The following is a 17,441-nucleotide window of genomic DNA, read 5'->3' on the forward strand; positions in this document are numbered from 1 at the left end:
ATCACTTCTACTACACCCCGGCTAAAATAGCAACATTTGCCACAAGCCCAGAACCAAAATGTTATAGATGTTTGGCACCTAAAGCCAATGATATACATGTATTTTTTTGATTGTGTAAAACTGGAGGCATTTTGGGAGGGGGTTAGAGGATATCTCCACAGGACTTTTTCCATTAACATCGTAGTCAACAAGACCTTAGTTTTCTTTGCTGACGACCGAGTATGAACAAAAGTTCTTGCAGCAAGGGACAGAGGCCTGTTGCTGAGTTTGATTTTATTGGCACGTAGGGAAATCTGCCTGAAATGAAAAGACCCCAACCCCCCAAGAACGGAAGATTTGCTGAACTCTGCATTTGCGATGGCCCGTCTGGATGTGGCCAGTGCTGGCATTGCCTCAAATAGCCTCTGGCACCCTTTCACCACCATGGGTAAAGAACTAAGACTGTCCAGATAAGGAAAAAAAAATGCCCCCCTAGTCCTATGATTACACCTTAAGACTCCAGCACAAGGAGTTGGTCAGGGGACCTAAGCATGCGCAGTCGGCCAGAGGGAGCCCAGGTACGGAAAAGCGGCTGTAACACTCTGCAAAATGCTTAAAGGTGAGATAAGGACTAGAAAAAATAAAAAATAAAAAAATAAAAAAAAGAATACCAATCTCAACATTCACTAGCCACAGCAATGATGAAAGAATCAATGCATAGAAGTAGTGAATCCCCTAGAAGTAAGAGTCATACGCATACATGTGAAAACCCAAAGTATTCTGTCAAGGTCTGCACTCAATAGCAACTTGTAGCAACATCAGTGTGTTGTACATAAATATAGGCCATGTTGCAAGACCCATGTGTCAATCCAAGTGCATCATGATACCTTGTCTGACAAAATGCAATAGCTGAAGGTTGACAACAAATAAAACCACTATCCATGTCACATGGGTGAAAAGGACCATGTACGCAGCCAAATCACATGCTGAAGTAAGTAAACAATAAGAGGCTCTGTCAAAGTCAGGTATGCCAGCAACAACATTGGAGGTTACACAGGGACATATGTATGTGAGTCCCAAACAAGTTGGCAGTGTCACAACATACCTAGGGATGAACAAATTCCAGTATATTAGAACATTGATTTGTCACTTTGCTTATGTAGTGAGTGTACATAACATAGAGTGGTCAAGAACTTTTCAAAATATCTATCAAAGTAAGCTACTACCTAAACAAGAAAGTCAGCATGTAGGAATGTCCTAAGTAGTAGTATTAGTAGTGAATATCTTTATTCGATTTTGCATTAAAACCATAAAAGCACATCATATACAATTCATAAAAGAGAAGAGAAAAACATTTTGAGAAGAACAATTGGTTGAGTAAACCAAGACTATCTGTCTTAAAGGTCTGGGTTAAATTGCTGAAATACATGTGGTGACTAGCAGCTTAGTCCTGGACGTAAATCACGGGGGTCATCGCCAAGCATCGATTTTTTAAGATAAACCAGGACTATATCATTTCCCTTGGATGACACCCATATATATATTGAAGTTTGGTAAAACGCATAATACTAATACCATTTTAAAACTGAGATAAAATGTATGCTAAAACTAAGATATTTACAAGTATAAAACAAGTTCATTTGTAGCATATTGCAATGACAGTTTGACCTATAGATGCCATACACCTATAAGAAGTTTGTGTTACACCTTTAGCCCATTTAGTCAAGTTTATGATGACAGCGTTTGCATGATATAGATTACATCAAGTATAAAACATGTAAGATGCCTTCTACATATTGTCTTCATCTTCCTTTTGCTATAGATCCTTTAGCCTGGCCTAGATGTTTTATTTGTGACTTTTACTGTTCAGCTTCTTATGGTCCATACATGGAGCAGGTATCTAGATAGGGCGAATACCAAGTGTTCTGAAGTATCACTTTTCAGGATTCTAGTAATCTCATTTAAGTGGGTTGCTGCTAGAATCCGGCAAATCGGGATTAGCCATGTTCTTCTTGTCTCTTGGTACATGGGACAGAAGTACAAAAAATGTATTTCTGCCTTAAGTGCTGAATCACACAGGGCAACTGGGTGAAACATCAACCCTGTTCCAGTTGCTAACAAAACTATTAATTGGTAGAATACCATACCCAAATTTTAGTTATAATAGTTTAGCAAGGGGCGGCTCTATTTGATTTAAAAATTCCTCTTGTAGCATGTTATGTTTGTAATTGAGGAACCTACATGTCAATTCACCTGCAGAACTCTTATTGAGCCAGCTATCCATGACGTTATTCCAGTAATCATTTTTAAGGAGATTTACCAATCTTTTTTAAATTTTACTGCCGGTAAGCCACAGATCAAACATGCCAAGTTTATTCAACATGTCTTCATGTGGTTGAACCACTCAATACTCCCTTTAGTAATTATAGTACACAATGCTGGTGCACGCCACTCATAAATATCACCCTAAGATCATTAAATTAGTTTAGGGGAAACTGGAGATATGAACTTTTTAAAGTTTTAAGAGAAAAACACTTAGAAACAGTATTGCACTGCTGAAAAGCAAATGTTTGTGACCACAATGTAGAGGAGGAACACCAAAAGGGGCATCCTGATCAGAGACTTTACCTTTTTACTTGGTCCCTGAAATGGAAGCCACAACCTTCCTGTGTGTCTACGGCAGTAGTCAGTGTTGTTGAATTGACTATTTCCAGGTTAGTGGTGAATCATTCGCCCATATGCGCATCCAATAGACTAATGATCGGAGAGCAATTACATGAGAAATGCTCTTCATTCCAAAATCTAGGCGCTTGGGTGTGAATGGTGCGTTTTGGGGAAGTTCCATTATTGATCTGATGAAATGATTTTCAACCTTCTCAATGGCTGCTACGTTTACAAGCCCCCATAGCTCTGTGCCGTACAGCGCTGCCTCTTCTCCCTATGCCTCATATACTTGGGTGACTGGGATCAATGGTCTGAAGCTTGATTTTAACTTTTTCAATAGGGCCGATCCCACATGTTGTAGTGAGATTTGGCTTTTTTGTATTTGAGGTGACCACAATAGTGTGTTAAAAAACCTCACCCCCAGATAGTCAAATTGCTTAACTTCCTCCAGCACTGTTGAGCCCAGTTGTAAACTTCGGTTAGAAGACTTATGACAATTAAAAACCATGAATTTTGTTTTTAGGTGATTGATTTCCAGCCCCTGTTCTTCACAGCCCCTCCCAAATTGGTCCACTACGTTTTGGAGCCCCATCGGTGACCTCAAAATAAGCAGGGTGTTATCTGCAAAGAGTAGTGCAGGCACCTCACGTCCTGCAAGCTTGGGGGGATCACCCCTTCAATATCTTAGCTGATCAATCAGGCCATTTATATAAAGCGTAAATAGTGTTGGTGCCAAAATGCATCCTTGTCTTACTCCGCGGCTCACCCCTATCCAGTTAGTTAATCCCCTGTTGTTACCCCAATTTGGGCATAGTTGTTTGTGTGGAGTCTAATAAGGATCTGCAAAAGGTTAGATGGGATCCCAAGGTTAGTCAAAGCTGGTCAGAGTTTTCCCTGTGGTACTAAATCAAACGCGGCCCTAAGAACTACAAACACCACCACGTATAGAGAGCCTTTAATTATTTTGGATATTTCCATAGGATCAAGAGCAAAGCAACTGATCAACAGTGCTTATCTTCTCTCAAAATCCTACCTGCAGGGGTGATAATAAATCCCCTTGCTGATCCATTCATTAACTCTCTTCAGCAATTGCCAACAGAATATTTTCTGTGCTATATCGATAAGACTAATCGGCCTGTAATTTATTGTGTTGTATTTATCTCCTTTTTTGTGGGATGGGCACAACATACATGCCCAGCCATGTATCTGATATCTCTGCTCCTCGCAGTATGGCATTGAAAGTGTAATTTAAGATCACACTCCATATTTGTGATTTAGAGAGATAAAGGTCGCCCAGAATTAAATCTAGGCCTGTGGCTTTCCCCCGCTTCATGGTCATGATTGGCTCATGAGTTTCATCTACTGAAAATGAAAGACAGGCAGTGTCAGCTCCCTGGAAAAAAGATTCCCTGGGTGCTGCCTCACTTTCTACAACACAATTTGGACAGTGGACCACTTTTAGCACCCTAAAAGCACCAATCCATATATCACCACTAACTATATTTAAATTATTTTTCAAATTGCGTGCAGTTTTCAAATACTCCCTGTCCAAAGAGCATATCCCAAAAACCTTGGGAAGAATCAATATTGAAACAAGTTTTTGAAAAGCACTGCTCCAGAAATTAGATTTACACCATATATCAGTGAAAAAGTCTGTAATCAAAAAGGATGTTCCAAATGAGAGAACGCTGAGTCCGTAATTGCAAAAGAGTGTTCAGAATTCCTTTAATGTTCCAATTGAAAAACCAGCCATCGCGTTTCGTTCCATCAAGCGGAACTTCTTCAGGGCTGTGAATCATAAAATCAAACATACAAAAAACCACGTGTAAGTACCTTCTAAACAAATAGTGTGCTACATACATAAAAGACAAACGACATTAGCTTCACCAAGTCAAGCCAAAAGTTAAGGACATACTACAATTTAAAAATGCAGCGATCACATCACATCAAAAGAGAATTGTCCTGTCCATTTCAATGAGTTCTTGAGCTGCATAAAAAGTTTAAAAACAGATCTCAATTTACACCCGCAAGCATGTGCCTGGTTTTTTTTTTAAGCTAATACTGTCAGATAGAAAATCATATAGTTTAAACACATGGTGTTTTACTTCAAATTCAATTTGCATATAGTAATGCTTACAAGATTGCAGTTACCAGAAACAGCGTTATCGTAGTTTATCATTTAAGTCTAGATATATGACTGCAACATACTTTCGCACCAAACATTTACCTGACCATTCAGATTATTTCATTATTCCAAATCAGAGATACTCATTTTCAAGTTCAAGACTGCTAGCACTGTTAGAGACGATAGTTTCAATGAAAGGGTTGCATTTACACAAAATGGATACTGTGGGGAATGTTACATTACCATAGAAAGTGAACCTCAAATGCATCCCCGTTATGATACACTGTAGTTGGCAAAGAACGCTCACTTTTTGAGAGATGGTCCCGTTGTCTAATTGTGTCTCTATCATGGATAGTGTTTACATTCCCATCATCAAACAACCGGTCCAAGCTACGCATAGAGCGACAGCCTAAGATCTACATAAATGTCTCCAAATCAACAAGAAGAATAAAGATAACGGTCCTATATGAAGTAACCTTTCATGCATGATATAAATGTTAAGATAAGTTTCCTACCGTGATATTAGTTCACAAACGTGGATATTGTCTGAGCTGGGATCGCGAGATGTAGTGATTATCTATTTCCTCTATCTGGGTTGTGATGAATGAAGTACATTTCGGGATACAAGTTGCAATTATGGTAGTCACCTAGAAATATATATAATAGACATATATGTCCGGAAAAGAGGGTTCCCAAACTACACTCAGAACACTCCTACTTCTTCATCCAATATAACAAAACGTCTTATTATTCATTGTAGAATGTTAACCTGCAATAATATTCAGAATATTATTGCAGGTCAACATTCTACAATGAATAATAGGACGTTTTGTTATCTTGGATGAAGAAGTAGGAGTGTCTTCTGAAGGCATATCTCTCTTTGAAGCTATAAGGTATTTACTGATAATATGTGTCTATATTGCTTAGGGTTAAGACATGGTGTTGGCCACTTTGCACATATTAATTTGAATAGTTTGAGAACCCTCTTTTCCGGACATATATGTCTATTACATATATTTCTAGGTGACTACCATAATTGCAACTTGTATCCCGAAATTACCTTCATTCATCACAACCCAGATAGAGGAAATAGATAATCACTACATCTCGCGATCCCAGCTCAGACAATATCCACGTTTGTGAACTAATATCACGGTAGGAATTTATCTTAACATTTATATCATGCATGAAAGGTTACTTCACATAGGACCGTTATCTTTATTCTTCTTGTTGATTTGGAGACATTTATGTAGATCTTAGGCTGTCGCTCTATGCGTAGCTTGGACCGGTTGTTTGATGATGGGAATGTAAACACTATCCATGATAGAGACACAATTAGACAACGGGACCATCTCTCAAAAAGTGAGCGTTCTTTGCCAACTACAGTGTATCATAACAGGGATGCATTTGAGGTTCACTTTCTAGGGTAATGTAACATTCCCCACAGTATCCATTTTGTGTAAATGCAACCCTTTCATTGAAACTATCGTCTCTAACAGTGCTGGCAGTCTTGAACTTGAAAATGAGTATCTCTGATTTGGAATAATGAAATAATCTGAATGGTCAGGTAAATGTTTGGTGCGAAAGTATGTTGCAGTCATATATCTAGACTTAAATGATAAACTACGATAACGCTGTTTCTGGTAACTGCAATCTTGTAAGCATTACTATATGCAAATTGAATTTGAAGTAAAACACCATGTGTTTAAACTATATGATTTTCTATCTGACAGTATTAGCTTAAAAAAAAACCCAGGCACATGCTTGCGTGTGTAAATTGAGATCTGTTTTTAAACTTTTTATGCAGCTCAAGAACTCATTGAAATGGACAGGACAATTCTCTTTTGATGTGATGTGATCGCTGCATTTTTAAATTGTAGTATGTCCTTAACTTTTGGCTTGACTTGGTGAAGCTAATGTCATTTGTCTTTTATGTATGTAGCACACTATTTGTTTAGAAGGTACTTACACGTGGTTTTTTGTATGTTTGATTTTATGATTCACAGCCCTGAAGAAGTTCCGCTTGACGGAACGAAACGCGTTGGCTGGTTTTTCAATTGGAACATTAAAGGAATTCTGAACACTCTTTTGCAATTACGGACTCAGCGTTCTCTCATTTGGAGCTGCCTCACTTTCCTCTGGTCCTGTATATAGTCTCAAAAAGTGGTCCTCCCAAACCTGTGGGTAGATGTGAAAACAGTCTTCCACAACTAAGCTTTTTGTCCCTTTTGCAATTAGGTGCCAGAAATCTGAATAATTTCTAGTTTGAGCTGCAGAAAGTAGGTTTTCTACTGCCCTTTATGTCAACTCCTGTATGCCTCGTGTTGGGCCTTTTTGGAGGCTCTTCTATAAGTAATAATAGGTTCTCTTTAGCCAGACTTTATTGTACCCACCAAGGACTGGTGCGCTGATTTACAATTACCATTAAACCACACATTTGAATTGGACCTTGTGGTCTTATTCTTACTATAGGTTTTATAAAAAAATATATTGATGTCATTTAATAAAAGTCTGAAAGCATCTACAGTTGCTTGCAAATCCATGTTATTAGACCATAAGGACACCAAGAAGTTGGTAAAAATGGTGTAAATTTTTGACAGAAACTCAGCATTGTTCTTTATTTGTGGCCATTTAATCCTTTTTTTGTCGTTGCTTCTCACAATATAATTAGGGGGGTTTGGCTCCCCAGATGGACAACGGGAGCCAAATACCTCCTTCAATTCAGAGAGAGGGCATTGTGGTCACTATCATCCCTCTCTAGAACCCGCATATCAGCAAGACTTGGCATTAGTTGTATGTCCATCAGGAAGTAATCTATTCTTGTTTTAAAATGTATGGTGTAAACCGAGATCTGAGATCGAGCGGCCATTCACAGCTCATAACCAACGTCTGTAGGTAAGGGAAGTGACTTGGAGAGCTACTTTAACTTTCTTAGCTAGCTTCTTGTGGCCCAAGGATTGAATGCCCAGTTCTAAATTCTTCATTGGTGATGTTTTTGGTAACTTCTAAGGGTTTGAATGTTACATTAAAGACCCCTGCTATTACTATATGATAGAGTGCCCTTTCCTTTTCAATTATTTTATCTAAGTGCGCAATAGTTGGAGAATCTTGATGTTGTAAGGCAAGCCTATTGTAGCTATTCACCAGTAGAAAGGACCTCTTTGAGCAGGTGTCTTTCAGGATCCAGGTAATTAAGTTAGAATTATCAAAATCAAGCTTTCTGATATGAATCTCCAAATCAATTATAATCCAAATTATTAGACCACCCGCTGGACGAACCTTTTCTGATTGAATAGCTTCTCCACTGTAATTGGTGAATCCAACTCTGTAAAATTTGTCGACTGCCCATGTCTCCAGAAGAGGAATATATCATTGCTGTCTATCAGCCTTCCCCAGTCATAACAGGCTATCTTCAACCTTAATCCTGCTAGGTTCCAGGACAACAACCTGAGTTCCCCATCATTCTCTTTGGTTGATTGCTGAACCCTTACCTTGGTAAATGCCAATTGGTTTGTTAAATGGGGTTGTATAGTTACTACATTCAGGGACTGTCTCCCCTCAATGCTAGCTGTATTGACCCCTGATCGTTCGTTCAGGATAGAGTGGAAATTATTTGGCATAGTTGAGATAGCACTGTGTGGAAACTATCCCTTAGCACGTCAGATGAGCCTGTTCGCAGGGGAGAGGCTACATTGGTAATGGCTTGGGTATTGCTGTTGGTGATGTTAGTTAATGAGTGCATCAGAAACCTTTCTTGGGGATGAGAACCTGATCTGGATTTGCGATTAAAGGCAGGGAGCGTTGCTCCAGATTAACCAATCCCATGAACAGGTCGTTAGAGACCAGATCCAATTCAATGTGGTCAAAATCTTGGATTATGGGCTAGCGTTTGGCATTCTGGATATTGGATCTTATGATAGAGTAACAATGCGTCACCTGCCTAAACCAGTGGATGGCTTTTTTAAACAAGGCGTCCCTTGACTCTCTCTGGTCATTGGTCAATTTTGGTAAATTCGTCAGGTACACTCTGCTACTATCCTCCTTAAGGGCACTTTTAAGAGATCCACCTCCCATGACCCATCCCTCACCTTCTCTGTGTGAATAGTTAGGGACAGGATCCCTTGGCCCGATGTTACCAAATAGAGAAGCTCTTGAGTTGGTCAATTTTCCAGAAGTGCCTTCTATGGGGCCCACTTTGCCTCTAGTCCCTCCCAGTCCATAGTAGCAACCTGCCTTGGTTAAGTTGTAATACATTTTTTAATAATCTAAGATATTTCCTTGGGTGGGCAACAAGGAAATAGGTGCTTGTTGGTGTGTTGGAGGTTGGAATTGATAGTCATGTACTGCTGATAATTCGGGGCTCTAGAATGCAAAATGTGGCCCCTACTCCTGCTACTACTTCTTGCACAACGGGTCTACCCGTTATTGCTATGAAGAGGCATACATCTGTACTCAACACCCTCACCTACTCCTTAAGTTGTGCTGGGAGGGGTCATAATTGAGTAGATAGTGCTGTGGTGCACGCTGTTAAGCTGATCTATCAGGCCCCTTATGATTCCGCTAAGTACAGACACTTCAGATATTAAGTCCTTGACATTTATCTTGAGCTCATATATTTCGTAACGTAGGACTTAAATGCCTCCATTCAGCTGGACTTCGACTCCTCCTCCAACAGACCTAACCGTAGTTCAATCCAAGCGGGTACTGGTGACCTTTTTAATATTGATGTCAATAGAATCTATTAGGCCCATGCATCAAAATTCGGAAAAACGAGTCCTTATTAGCGATAAATAAGAAATCGCAAATAAGGATTCGTTTTTTGCGATGTATCAACAGATTCGGTATTTTTTACTGATTCGGTAAAAATCGTTAAAAAAAAAACAAAACCAAGATAGTGAGAACGCAAAATAAAGATAGCAAATACCGAATTAGAAAATACTGAATCAGTATTAGAGATTTCGGTATTAGCGAAATCGCAAAAAACGGGTCGCTTTGCAAGCAGGTTGATGACATCACAAGCAGCAAGTCATCCAGCCCATGCTTCATTCAGTGCCATGAGGAGCTCAGAGGAGGAGGCAGAGCACAGGAGCTGAGATACTCAACCTCAACTCTCACAAACCAGCAATCCAGGATGGACAAGGATGCACCCCAAACCTCAGACATGCCCAGAAAGAGGAAGAGAACGTTCTCTATCAAGGAACGGGAACTTTTGATTGAGGAGGTGAGCAGCAAGCATGACAAACTGTTTGGAAAGCTGTCACTCAAGGTGACTGAGGCGGAGAAATGCAGGATCTGGCTGCGCATCAAGGAGAGGGTGAATGCGGTTGGAGTCACGCACCGTAGCATAGACGATCTGAAGAAGAGGTAGTATGACCTCAGAAAAAGGGCGAAGGAGAGAATCGCCAAAAGGGTAAAGGATGCAGCTGCCACAGGAGGGGGGACATCCAGAGTCACTCCTAATACAGTCCTGGAGGACCTCATCGTGGGTACCATTGAGCCTAAGGCCGTTGTGGGAGTCACCCAACTGGACACTTCCGGCGCAGCGACCGGAGAACAAGATAAGATGCATTCCTGTGCTGATACGCTGCGTGTTGTATACCCATGCCCATCCCCCCAGTCCAATCACAGTGTACAGGTAGAAGTGTCTAACACATATACCCTCACAGAAGTGTTGCATCACGGGAGTTGTAGTCATGTCATCACAGCGTGCTTGTATGATCCCCAATGTGCAAGAAATTTGACCAGCAGCACAGGGCTAACAGTCTGTCCAAATATGTCATTTATGAAGTAGAAAGTATGCAAAATGTTGAACAGATACAGCTTGAAATAGAAATAACAATGCACTGTTTCACACACAGATGCATCACCCGTGGGCTCTGATGACAGAGAACGCCACATCATATCAGAAACACCGGCAGGGACCGATGGAGACACTCCGCAGGGACGTCAATCCACACCACCACCACCACCACTGACATCAACACATCACCACCACCACCACTGACGACACTACCAAGACGGAGGGCAAATGTCCCCTTCCTGCAGGTGATGGAGACGGAGCAGAGGCCAGCACCCACAAATGTGTCCCGCCAGTCACTTGTCACTCTGCCAGCTCCAACACCAGCATGTGTCCGAGTGAGACAGCGGCGCAGGTCCCTGTGAAGACTTGCAGAGGGATCTGAAGAGCCTACACACAGCTATGGTGGGGTAGAGTCCCAGATGCTGCGTGTTCAGTGACTGCAGGGGAGACACATGGGAGCAATGAACATGAACATAGCAAAATTGGCAAGCAACATGTGCACAATGACACGCTGTGCGTCAAATGACCACAGCCGTAGCAGAGGGGAATAGAGACATCAAACAGTGCCTACAGGAACTAATCCGTGCCGTCATAGCAGGGCAACACAGCGAGGGCAGGAGGCATCGCCAGAACTTGCTCTGTTCTAATACATCTATTCGGGCCATCACCAAGCTCTGCAACAGCACAGCTGTACTGTCACGCATATCTGTGTCACTGCAGGTCAACCTGGGTCATTGCTGTGGTGATGTGGCCAAGGCCTTGGGCCAAGTGGCCACTGCAGTAGAACATCTGCAGTCTGGGACATTTAGTGCCAGAAATTCATTTGGGAGTGAAGGAGGGGAGTGAGGCTGCATCAAGCGCCAGCAGCGTCTCTGTGCCAGAGACCAGCGATAGGAGGCGCAGTTCACGCAGCTCTACAGCCACCGACACACATTGTGGTGATGTTGAGGAGTCACATGACAGGAGGCTGGGGGTACGCGGAAGGCGCAAATAGCCATGTACTACCGGCTATTTGGCCATGGTGATGTAACCATGTGTCACCTACATTTTGTCCAGATACACCCATGATGCCAACGGATATGTAGCGCTCACAATGTTTTGAGTCTATTCACTAAGTGCTCATGTGTATTAAACATTTGCACACCAGAAAATGTAGTGGTGGCTCATTCTTACCTGTCTTTGAAGTGATGTTGTGTGATGTATGTCCTCCCCCTTTGACCTTCAGCTGTGTTTGGCACGTGTGCCTGACGGTGTTGTGGGGGGGTTGCTTAGCACAAAAGTTGTCATCTCCGTTCACCTCTTTCGGTATACCCCTTCTTGTGGCAATGTTGTGCAGCATGGCACACACTGCTATTATCCAGCAGCAGGTTACAGGGGTATACTGCAATGCACCTCCTTTCTTGTGTAGGATCCGGAAGCGACTCTTGAGGATACCAAATGTTCGCTCTACCACATTCCTGGTACTGATATGTGCTGCATTGTAGCGCTGCTCCTGAGGTGTTGCAGGGTTGAGGTAGGAAGTGAGGAGATATTCACGCAAGGCGTATGCGCTGTCACCTGCAGGGTGGGGAGCAAAGGGTTAGCGGCATGAATACAATTACATATGTGATGATGGAGTTAATGATTAGGCATCAGTATGTACCTAGTAGGTGTCCCTCTCCAAATTCACAGTTGAGCAGATGCCTGTGGATGCCACTGTGTCTGAATATGTAGGCGTCGTGTGTGCTGCAGGGAAATTGCGCAACAATGTCCGTAATGCTGTGCTTGGCATTGCACATGATCTGCACGCTTATGGAGTGATAGGACTTCCAGTTACCGAATATGTATTCATTGGCTGAGGGGGGACAGATGGGGACATGCGTGCAGTCAACGCATCCTATGACATCAGGAAATTGTGCCACCTGGTAGAAGTCCTGTTTGGTCCAGTTCAACTGCTGTGGGGTTGTAGGGAAGGTGATGTGGGCATGTATCATCGTCAGCATGGCATCTAGGAATTTGCTGAAGAAGCATGAAAGGGCACTTTGCGATACACCTCCGGCAACTGCTACAACCCCTGGAAACTTCCAGATGCCAGCAGGTGCATGCTGCATAGGTGCGAGAATCAAGAGGGAGAGAGAGGACCAGAAAGCTAGTCCAGATCCCCGGTTTATATGTATAGTAAATCAAAAAGAGACTAGCTAGAAATGGAGTTAGTTTGACATTAATAATGTTATTGTCATAGCGACTCAGTATCGTATTGCCAATTGGTGGTGGCACCTGTTGGGTGTCTTTAGAAAGCCCTCACCCACCAACCTAGTTGGTGGCATGCTTCATCATCGGGCCCACCCAGTGACACCTAGCGTGTCCCGGGTGTGCTTCGACGCCTGATTACAGCGGAGCAGGTATGTCACTGTGTGTGCGGTGCAAGGTGTTCAGATATGTGAGGTTAAAACGGCTTGGCGGACGGTCCCTAGGGTGAGGATACTTTATTAAAAGGGCCTCCGTCAGCGGTTAAAAATAAGGCGGTGGGACGTTAGAGGCGGGTTACGACCTCCTACGTCCTGAGAGTGTCAACATGTTTCAGCCAGTGCCTTATACTAATCTGGCTTTCTTCAGGACAATAAATATGTGTAAGTTAAAATAGGGGTGGTGTACTGTAGTCTATGTGTCTACACGCCCTAAAGTGTATATAACTGTGAGAGGGGGGATTCCCTTCTCAAGATCACCTGTACATTTAACATTAAGAGACAGGGACAAGACAAACATGGGAGAGAAAGAGTCACTAGAGAGTATTGATCATTTGTTATGACAGCCGGCTTAATAGCGATATGGTGCAGGCTATGAGCGGCTCAAGTGTAATGATACTGGTGGTACCATTATTGTGGAATCGCACTAGAACTTCGAGGGTGACGTGATTAAAACAGCGGTATAATTACTGCAATGCTGAATAGTGAGGAATTTTGGCGCAAGGACCATGTCTTACGCTTTTTAGTCTTGCTATTGCTCCAAGGTTATTGAAGTGGCAAGGGGTGGCCCTAGTAGGGAGAAAAGGTAGGACCACTTGGGTTAGGAGACCTGTGGGAGAAAGTATGGGTAGCGCTTACCTATTGTAGAGATGATCAGCATACTCACAGGATTTCTGGTCAGCACCAGCGTGGGACCTGTTGTGCCTCCTTCGCAGAACCGGTAGTGAATGGCTGCTGTTGCCGGTTTTTATACTGCCTTAGATTGTTTAAGTGAGGGCACCTGGAGGGAGAGTAATGGTAGAAAGACTCGCGTTGCGGGTCGTAATCGCGCTCAGGTGTGTGCCCTTCGTTTCGCGCTGGTGCACGGTATAGTGTTAACTCTTTAGCGCATGCGCCGGCGTGTTGTGCGGGCGGGCGCATGCGTGGCCGTGTGGTGATCGGCGCATGTGCGCCCGAGAAATGGTCCGCGCATGCGCCTAGTCAGGCGTTCTAGCGCATGCGCGGCCGAGAAGTGGTTAGCGCATGCGCCTTGGTAGGCATGCTCGCGCATGCGTGGATGGGCAGGTGTTCCTGCTAGCGCTAGCGTGAAGCTAGCTGTGGCCCTAGGTCCTTACTGATGGCAGGGGCGATTGGATGGCAGACTTAGTGGCGCTTGAGGCACATGGTTGTTCTCAAGCGCTGGGATAGCAGTTGACCAGTATATCCTGCTTGCACTCTGCTCTGGTAGTGCAGGGAACTTACAGATTCGCTAGAATGTTCAGGGGAGGCAATGTGAGGTATTATTGAGACTGGGTAGCTCAACTAGATAAGAGTCAGTTTAGTGGCTCACAAGGCAGTGTGGTGGCCATCTAGGGTCAGGGAATTCCAAGGAATAGCATCATTTAAACCCTCTGTAGCTGTAGACAGACGGTATATCCATCTTTGTTATTTATTTAGCAGTTTTTTGTCATTGTTAATTGGGCTGACTGGTATTTGCTCAATTACTGTCCAGGTGAAGTCATTGGGGGTATGACAGTGGGTGATGAAATGGTTTGTCAGTTTGCTTATGTTCTTTTTGCAGCGCATTGTACTGCGGTGCTCCATTATCCTGGTCCTCACTTTGCGTGTGGTCATGCCCACATATCTGAGCCCACATCTGCAGGTTAGTAAGTAGATCACATTCTGTGAGTTGCAGTTTGTGTGGCTCCTTTGAGACCATATTTTGTTAGGTTCCAGGTTCAGGGTTTTAGTGTGGGATGTTAGGTGACAGACACTGCAGTCATTACATGGGTAATGTCCGGTTACTTTGGGCATTCCCCATGCATTAAGGATGGTGTTATCGGGTTTGGGTGATGGTTTAGGTCTGGTACTGACGAGTTGGTCTCGGAGGTTATGACATCTTTTGTAGGCAAACCTGGGAGGTTCCCAGTCCCTTTGCCCAGAATTGATGATCCTCCAGTGCTTCTTTATAATTTTAGCCACTTCGTTGGAGGCAGTGTTGAAAGTGGTCACACATGTTATTGGTTGTGTGTCGCTTTCTTTTGTGACGTCTTCAAGGAGTGCGTCACGGTTCTGGTTTCTTGCCCTCTTTTGTGTTTTCTTGATGATCGCCTTTGGGTAGCCGCGGTATTCTAGTTTCTTGGCTAGGTCCGCTGACTGTGATTTGTAATCGTTGACGTTCGAACAGTTCCTTCTGATCCGGAGGAACTGGCCAAAGGGTAGGTTTTCCTTTAGAGGCCGGGGGTGGAAGCTGTTGAAGTGCAGCAATGAGTTTCTGGCCGTGGGTTTATGGTAGGTTGTGGTTGTCAAGGTTCCGCCTTTTGCTGTTATGTCCAGGTCTAGAAAGGGGAGTTGCTGGTTGCTGGCAGTGCAGGTGAACTTGAGGTATGGGTCTCTGTTATTGAGCCATTGCAGGAAGTTGTCCAGTTCAGGTCGTGAGCCATCCCAGATGACTAATATATCATCGATATATCGATGCCATTTCAGTATATGGTCCCTGAACGGGTTGGCTTCCACATTAATGTGGGTACTTTCAAAGTGGTGGACGTATAGTCCAGCTAAACTCGGCGCGAAAACACTGCCCATTGAGGTTCCATTAGTTTGTAGATAAAAGCTGCCCTCATATTCAAAGTAGTTTTCTTTGAGGGCGAGGGCTGCGCAATTCATGACAAAACTCCTTGGTGTCTGGTATGGCCAAGGGGATTCTTCCAGGATGTCCTGTAGAACCTGTAAGGTGGCGTCTTGTGGAAGGCTAGTGTATAGGCTTTCCACATCTAGTCCTACCAGTAGTTGTGTCTCGGGATCGAAGGTGATGTTTGCGATAACCTGTAATAGGTGTTCAGTATCCCTGATATAGGTGGGGGTTTTTTGTACCAGGGGGTTTAGGAAGAAGTCACAGTATCTAGAGAGTGGCTCTAGTATGGAGTTGATGCCAGAAACGATTGGTCTGCCCGGGGGTGGAATTACCCCTTTATGTACCTTTGGTACTGTGTAGAAGTAAGGAGTTCTGGTGTTCTCCGGGCAGAGGTATTCGGCCTCCTGTTTGGAGATATGTTCGTTATCTGCTGCTCTTTTGACAAGGTTGTGCACCGTGGTGCGTAGTTGTTCTGTGGGATCCTGTTCCAGTCTGTGGACAAGTTCAAACTGCAAGCGGAACTAGCCCAATTCTTCAGAAAACTGAAACTGAAGTCCTTCTTTGAAAAATCTAACCATGATGCCCCACAAACTGATGAGAACACCAATACCACAGGACTCAGAGTGAAATCCACCTTTGTCCCTCCACCCTCCACCGTGCCAGCAGAAATAACTACCTTTGAACAGGCAGTCTACCATGAGATTGAGAAACTCAAACCCACCAACCACTACAATAACATGAAATGGGAAGACAGACAAACGATACAACGCCTGCAAAATAACCCCACTCTGGTAATCAAACCTGCTGACAAAGGGGGTGGCATCGTACTACTGGATAAAACAGACTACGATGCGGAGTGTCGGAGACTACTCAGCGACAATCGGAATTACCGCAGACTGGAACAGGATCCCACAGAACAACTACGCACCACGGTGCACAACCTTGTCAAAAGAGCAGCAGATAACGAACATATCTCCAAACAGTCATTTGGGATGGCTCACGACCTGAACTGGACAACTTCCTGCAACTGGACAACTTCCTGCAATGACTCAATAACAGAGACCCATACCTCAAGTTCACCTGCACTGCCAGCAACCAGCAACTCCCCTTTCTAGACCTGGACATAACAGCAAAAGGCGGAACCTTGACAACCACAACCTACCATAAACCCACGGCCAGAAACTCATTGCTGCACTTCAACAGCTTCCACCCCCGGCCTCTAAAGGAAAACCTACCCTTTGGCCAGTTCCTCCGGATCAGAAGGAACTGTTCGAACGTCAACGATTACAAATCACAGTCAGCGAACCTAGCCAAGAAACTAGAATACTGCGGCTACCCAAAGGCGATCATCAAGAAAACACAAAAGAGGGCAAGAAACCAGAACCGTGACGCACTCCTTGAAGACGTCACAAAAGAAAGCGACACACAACCAATAACATGTGTGACCACTTTCAACACTGCCTCCAACGAAGTGGCTAAAATTATAAAGAAGCACTGGAGGATCATCAATTCTGGGCAAAGGGACTGGGAACCTCCCAGGTTTGCCTACAAAAGATGTCATAACCTCCGAGACCAACTCGTCAGTACCAGACCTAAACCATCACCCAAACCCGATAACACCATCCTTAATGCATGGGGAATGCCCAAAGTAACCGGACATTACCCATGTAATGACTGCAGTGTCTGTCACCTAACATCCCACACTAAAACCCTGAACCTGGAACCTAACAAAATATGGTCTCAAAGGAGCCACACAAACTGCAACTCACAGAATGTGATCTACTTACTAACCTGCAGATGTGGGCTCAGATATGT

The sequence above is a fragment of the Lissotriton vulgaris genome, chromosome 10 (assembly GCF_964263255.1).
Source record: "Lissotriton vulgaris chromosome 10, aLisVul1.2, whole genome shotgun sequence".
NCBI classification, from domain to species: Eukaryota; Metazoa; Chordata; class Amphibia; order Caudata; family Salamandridae; genus Lissotriton; species Lissotriton vulgaris.